Genomic DNA, 7263 nt, shown 5'->3' on the forward strand with positions numbered 1-7263 from the left:
TTCTGCAGATGTAGATGCCACTGGTTCTTCCCGTTCTGCAGATATAGATGCCACTGGTTCTTCACGTTCTGCAGATGTAGATGCCACTGGTTCTTCACGTTCTGCAGATGTAGATGCCACTGGTTCTTCACGTTCTGCAGATGTAGATGCCACTGGTTCTTAACGTTTTGCAGATATAGATGCCACTGGTTCTTCACGTTCTGCAGATGTAGATGCCACTGGTTCTTCACGTTCTGCAGATGTAGATGCCACTGGTTCTTCACGTTCTGCAGATGTAGATGCCACTAGTTCTTCACGTTCTGCAGATGTAGATGCCACTGGTTCTTCACGTTCTGCAGATGTCGATGCCACTGGTTTTTCACGTTCTGCAGATGTAGATGCCACTGGTTCTTCACGTTCTGCAGATGTAGATGCCACTGGTTCTTCACGTTCTGCAGATGTAGATGCCACTGGTTCTTCACATTCTGCAGATGTAGATGCCACTGGTTCTTCACGTTCTGCAGATGTAGATGCCACTGGTTCTTCACGTTCTGCAGATGTAGATGCCACTGGTTCTTCACATTCTGCAGATATAGATGCCACTGGTTCTTCACGTTCTGTAGATTCCACCACCACCATCGATTGCGTGGCGGTTGAACTTACAACTCTAGGTACGAACTGGCAACTGGACATACGTTCGTAAGTCGAATGTTCTTGAGTAGATGAGTCCCTGTACATGTAACCCTGCTGCTCTCTGACGCATTCGTATTGTGAAGTAAAACAAAACACTAAGACTTTTTATACACACCTAATCAGCCGCACAGAGAGGACCCTTTGCCGATAAACGCGTGGAAACACGTCGGTAATTGGTTAAAGCGAAAGCCCGGCTCTGCTGACGAAACGTTGAATCTTTAATCCGCTCCTGGGGGGTTGGTGCTCACTTTGAACTAACGCCGAAATTATGCTGCTGCTCCCAGGAGTAGTCCTCGGCAAGGTAAGGTAAGAACGAGCCTACCTTTACCCTACATTTTACCTTACCACAATACAATCACTCTACCCTTACCTTTTACCCTTTAGCAAGGTAAGGTAAAAGGTCAAAAGCAACGAGCCTACCTTTACCCTTCGTTTTACCCTTACCCCATACACATTATCCGATTACAGGGTAATTACTGGGGCACTACAAATGAACGAGGTTTATAACAGCTAAATGCTAGGTAGAGTGCGTTATTCACATTTCATACTCTAGATGATTCCAATATTAAATGGAGGTCACAGACTGCACCACGGAGCTTTTAGCGAGCGGTAAACAAGGTATTTACCGGGTAATTCTTCCGCGCTACCTTTACCCTACCCTTTACCTTACTCCTTGGCATGTCGACGCCTTTACCCTATTACCCGGTAAAAAGGGTAAATCACCTTACCTTGCCGAGGCCTACCCAGGAAGAAGGCCGTGCGGTTGATGGGATGTGTGAAATGTTTTATTTAATATATTTTAGTTGTAAGAGGGGGAAGTCCGATTAATTATTGGATGGAGGAGGATTTGCCTGCGTGTCTAGATAGGCGTTAACGCTGCGTGGAAGGGGAGCGCCTCCGTGCGGCCGCTTAGTTTACAATGTTACAGTGGACGTGGGTGGTGATGGGTAATGGTGATTGGGAAGTGGAGAAGGCGATTGGAAAGTGGAGAAAGTGCCTGAGGTGGTGACTGGTAAAAAAAGTGCCTGAGTGGAGAAGGCAACTGGGAAGTGGAGTGGACGTTGACCGGGAAGTTGAGAAAGTGCCTGAGTTGGTGACTGCTAAGTGGAGAAGGTGATTGGAAAGTGGAGAAAGTGCCTGAGGTGGTGACTGGTAAAGAAAGTCCCTGAGTGGAAAATGTGTCGGAGAAGTGAAGAAGGTGCCAGAGTTGAGGTGACTGGTTAGGAGTACCTGAGTGGAGAAGGTGACTGGAAAGTGAAGAAAGTGAGTGGAGAAGGTGACTGGTAAGTAGAGAAGGCAACTGGGAAGTGGAGTTGACTGGCAAGTGAGGAAAGTGCCTGAGTGGAGAAGGCGACTGTTGAGCGGAGGTCGCTTGAGTGAAGGTGTCCGAGTGAATATTGGTGTCAGCGGGTTGGTGCAGGGCATCTGGGGCCGACACTGCGCCAAGCGAGGTGTTGCTTAACGAGGTTGTTACTATTGTCGTGGGTCAGGAACCAGAGGAGAACGTATGTGAGGCAACACTATTTATTTAACTGTAACTGAATACAAGGTCCTTAACACGAAGGGGTAATGGCTCCTTTCACCCGATACCTAAGGAGGCGTGGTCTCTGGGCTACACTGCCGCCTAACACTGGGACCACTCTAGCTCTGAGCCCTCCAGCCCGGGGTCCTAGGGGAGGCCCGTTGACCTGACCGTCCCAAGGTCTCCGGGTCTTGACCGCTGGCCTCACTGAGCTCCGGCCCTTAGAAGGACAGTGGAGCTTGGGGTCCAGGGTCCTATCTTCAGCTCCGTCTTCGATCTTCAGCTTGGAGATGACCGAGCCGGACCCGTCAAGAGGTGCGGCCTATATACAGGTCCGTGGCTTGCTCCGCCCTAGCCACGCCTCCCTTCCAGAACCTTCTGGAAGGTGACATCATCACCCAATCCCCTCTCCCGGGGTTTGGGGATGTGTCCCAGGATCAGAGGTCGCAAACGGGTTTTGATTCCGTACCCGTACCCGGCCGCACCAGGGTCGCAAATGGGTACCCGTACCCAGCCGGGTACGGGTAGCCGTTCCCTACCCATACCCTACCCGTACCCTACCCGTACCCTACCCGAAATGAGTGACAAACGGTGACTCACCAGTGACTCACGGCCTACCCGTACCCGTACCCGGCCGCACCAGGGTCGCAAACGGGTACCCGTACCTGGCCGGGTACGGGTAGCCGGGTATCGGGTAGGGTACGAGTATCGGGTACCCGGTTGTGACCTCTGCCCAGGATCCGTTTTCCCAGGGATTGTCGTTGGCTCCTTGGGCCATGATCCTTCACGCTGGCGTGATGCCGCTTCCGTCCCCTGTTGACGAGAAGGGGGAGCTTCCCGCTAACAGCATGGGGAGTGCCGATTAATACCTCTACACTAAATTTCGATTTAAAGCTTTCGTGACTGCAGGGATTCATCTTCTTGGTTCTTTCGGTAAAGTCACGTAGAAGGGAAGTAATAAAAATCTAACTTAATTCTCACGACGTTTCAGCTGTCTCCCCGACAGACCTGTTCTTCACCTGAGGACGGCTGCTTGCGTTGTGGCCGAAACATCGTGAGAATTATTTTTATTATTGTATTACTTCCCTTCTACGTGACTTTACCGAAAGAACCAAGAAGATGAACCTCGACACTACTGTGGAGCTTTGTTGTTCGTGAGGAGGCTCCGGGTGAAGTAATTACACTCGCGCGGTGACAGCCCAGTGCTGATGGAATAAAGGAACCAGCCACGGGCAGGCAACGGCGTGTCCCTGGGAATTTGAGATGATGCTGGTGACAATTATGCTAACGGTGTTGGTGATGATGATACTAATTGGCTGATGCAGTCATTGACGATGGTGGTGATTGATGTTGCTGATGCGTATTCTAATGATGCTTGTGATTTAACTCGGAGGTATACGAAGCCAATACCACATTTCCTGGTCGATGTGTGGGTTATAGGTGTGACACGTTAGGTGATGCACCAGGCTAGGGTCAAGAGACAGACCCTGGCAGGTGCTGTGCAAATCACCCGTGCTCCCCCACTGTGCCACCTCGCTGCGTTTTACCCGCCTCGGCGCTGCGCCCGTTGTTGTGAGCTTCGCTCACCCACGCTCTCGCGACACTCAAGACTCGGCTTCTCGTCTCATACTCGGCCTATTTTTATTAAAAAATGGGGGACGAATCCGTTCGACAGACCTATGAAGTGAATTATTTACAAAAACAAAAGCAACTTGTCAAAAAAAATGATCTTGAACAGAAAAAAAAAATCGAAATAACGGAGGAGAGAGAACGCGCCGTACAAATCAAAACTCGGGAGCGGAGGAGGCAGCTACTCTACACGCGGGGTACACACACGAGGTGGTGGTGACAATGATGGGGGGAGGGCTGGGGGGAGGGCTGGGGGGGGGGCTGGGGGGGGGCTGGGGGGGGCCCAGGAGGGGGGGACATGGAGGCACGCACTGAGAAAGGGGTAGACGTATGGCGGTGCTGAAGGATTGAGGGGAGCACAGATGGGGTTAGGAACCATAGAGGTGAGGTGGGAAGGGTGGCAGTAGCTCCAGACCTCGCCCAGGACGCTGCGATGCTGTGCCCTGACCACTCGCCCAACCATCCAGGGGTGGGGCAGAGCTATGGGTGAGGCAAACATGTAAAACGCACAAAGCAGCAGCAGCGGCTAAGCATCCTATTCATACGAATCCATCTGTGGATAACGGGGGGGGGGGAGGGAGGGGGGTCTCACACTCCACGCCTAGCATTTTGTACAGCGCAGCAAAAGGCAGGGCTGGCCACCTCCGTGGGTGGGTGGGTGGGCGGGTCGGTGGGTGGGTGGTTACACCTCCCGAGAATACCTCTGGTCAATCTGGTGCAGGGGGGAGGGACGGAGCTTCTGGTCAACTCGAGTGGCGTTGACTACGGGGGGGGGCTGGCTCTGAAGATAGCCACAGAGGGCACGCGGTTAAATTGGTTGGGTATCAAAAAGGGGGGAACGGTAGGGAGAGAGAGAGAGACGGGGTTTCGCAAGGGAGAGGTAGGTGGGGAGAGGAAAGGGCGGAGGGATACGAAGGGAAGGAGGAATGGAAGAGATTGGGGGGGGGAGGGGGGGGGGGGAGAGATGGGGAGACGCGGGCGGGGTAAGGGGCACAGGTTGAGACTGAGACTGACGGAGAAACATGGAGCTGGCTGGGGCGGGGGGAGGGTGTAAGAGACGCGGGGGTAGAGAACCGTACGCAACCGAAAAAACGACGATAAAATATAACAAGAATAATAACAACAGTGAGACGATGCCGCCCTCCCACCACCACCACCACCGTCGTCATCGTCACGATAGAAGGACAAATCACTACGAACGCGAGAAGTCGGAGACGCGAGGAGGGTGGGGGGGGGGTCACAGACCCCCGGCTCGGCCCCTCGCCACTCCTGGACTTGCGACGGGCCAACTCAGACCCAGAAAGGCCCTTAACATAATAACTTTCATAGACACCCCCCCCACCCGTGCCCCCCCACACCCCACCCACACCCCACCCGTGCCCCCCCCACACCCCACCCACACCACACCCCAGTCACACCCCCAGACCGAGTCATCTTGAAGTCATTCGGAGGGTACCCCCCCCACCCCCCCTCCCCCCCCCGAACCACAGCGCAGTGAGTTTCACAATCCCGGTCAACCCCGCGCCCTCGCATCCCAACCGAGAAACAACCTTCAGCACCCCAACCACCACCACCACCACGACGACCCGGGACACGCACACTCAACGCCTCCTCCCCTAGCAGCGCCTCTAGTACCATGAGGGGCGCGGGCAGCTGGTCGCCACGCCGAGAGCACACACCCCCCAAATCTCCGGCACCACCGCCTAACCCCACTGCGGCCGCGGCTACCCAGCCAACACCGCTCCCAGCAGCAGCGGGATTCCGCGTGAGGAGGGGGGGGGGCACAGCTCTGAGTAGGTGCAAGTAGTCGCCGCTGTGGGGAGGGAGGGATGGGGGTCTGGGGTCTGAGTTGTCATTGGTTTTTTTAAATGCAACCGTCAGCTGTGCAGGAGACATTCAAACCACGGCGCGCGCGCGCACGCACGCTGCCCCCCGCGAACCCCGAACCCCGAACCCCGAAGCTCGCTCCCACGTGTAAGAGGAGTAACAGCCTCCGGAGAATCAGATTTTAACGTCACCGTCGTAAAGAATTGCTCAGGGGTGGGTGGGTGGGTGGGTCTGCGCGGCAGGGGTTAAGGGTGGCGAGGGTTTAGGGTTGGGAGCAAGACCGCCCCCCCCCTGCTTGTCTCTCATCATCACCCCCCCAACCAGCGAGTCAAAGCACCACGACGGCCACGATCGCACGCAAACCCGCGTCCCTCTGTGCCAATCTCACCCCCCGCCGTCGCCCCGTGTACAAAACACTCTGGTCACGGGGGGGGGGGGGGGGTGGGGAGACGGAGGGGCATCATTCAATCTCCGAAATAAAAAAACAAGTTCTAATCTATTCACCAAAAGGGGCGCCCCCCGTCTCCAAAGCGGCCACGGTCAGAACCTGCACGCGAGAGGAGGAGGACCCCCCCCCCACCACCACCACCACCACCACCCTGACGTGTCGTGGTTAAATGGGACTATAAAAGCCCACCCCCCCCCCCCATTTGCCATGATGATGAGATCGATTCTCTGGAGGAGGGTGGGACAGGACGCGTGCCGCCCAATGCCCTCGGCCCATTGGCTGCTGCGATGGCGTGCGTCCAGGTGAGGCGGGGCGCCACGCGCCACGACTCGTACCAGGACCATCAAATTCATGGAGAGGGGTGGGGGGGGGGGGCTTCTGTCGATATCCTCCACAACCACATCATCGAATATTGTGGACAACTCGTAGCTCGGCCTAATTACGGCGAACGGGGGGAGGGCAAATCGTCGCTTGCCTAACCGGCTCCCCGGCTAGGCAAGCGACGCCCTCCGCGTGAGATTCGAATCGTCGTTTCAAAACCGACCAACGTCCGCCCCCCCCCCCCAACACACCCTCAACACCACGACCGAACTATGATCACAGGGGGCATCGGGTCAACATCTCCCGAGACCCAGGAGGCTCGTGGGTGCAGGGAGGTAAACTCCCGCAGCAGGTGCAGCGCCATCACCGGGAGTGACGGGGCTGCATCGTCGTAATTGTCACTAAAAGCCACCACCTCTTCCTTCCTCTCTTCATCGTAAACGTAAAAACGGACTCTGGGATGAATGACAACGATGCCTCCTCCCGCAGGGGAGGATCCCCACTTCACCCACGCTACTCGCTATCATCATCCTCCTCCTCCTCCTGACCCAGCACCAGAATCTACACCGCTCGGGTCCACCACGCAGGTCGAGTGGGGGGGCGGGGGTGGATGCAAGCGCGTGTGTTGTGGCATGGTGACGGGGGGAGGAACGGATAGCGTGGTGGCCAAGATCAAGGTGACCGACAATTCTAGGATGTGGGGCAGGGCGACCCCGCCAACGCCGTGACAGAGCTCGCACCGCACCAACAGCAGCGGCACAAACGGCATCGGCACGCAAACCCCAATCGCCGTCACGACCACCGTGGTGGTCACAGCGGCACCACCCCTTAGCCCACGTCGCCA

Source organism: Lampetra planeri, unplaced genomic scaffold (genome assembly GCF_965212315.1).
Source record: "Lampetra planeri unplaced genomic scaffold, kcLamPlan1.2.h2 scaffold_213, whole genome shotgun sequence".
Taxonomy (NCBI): Eukaryota; Metazoa; Chordata; class Hyperoartia; order Petromyzontiformes; family Petromyzontidae; genus Lampetra; species Lampetra planeri.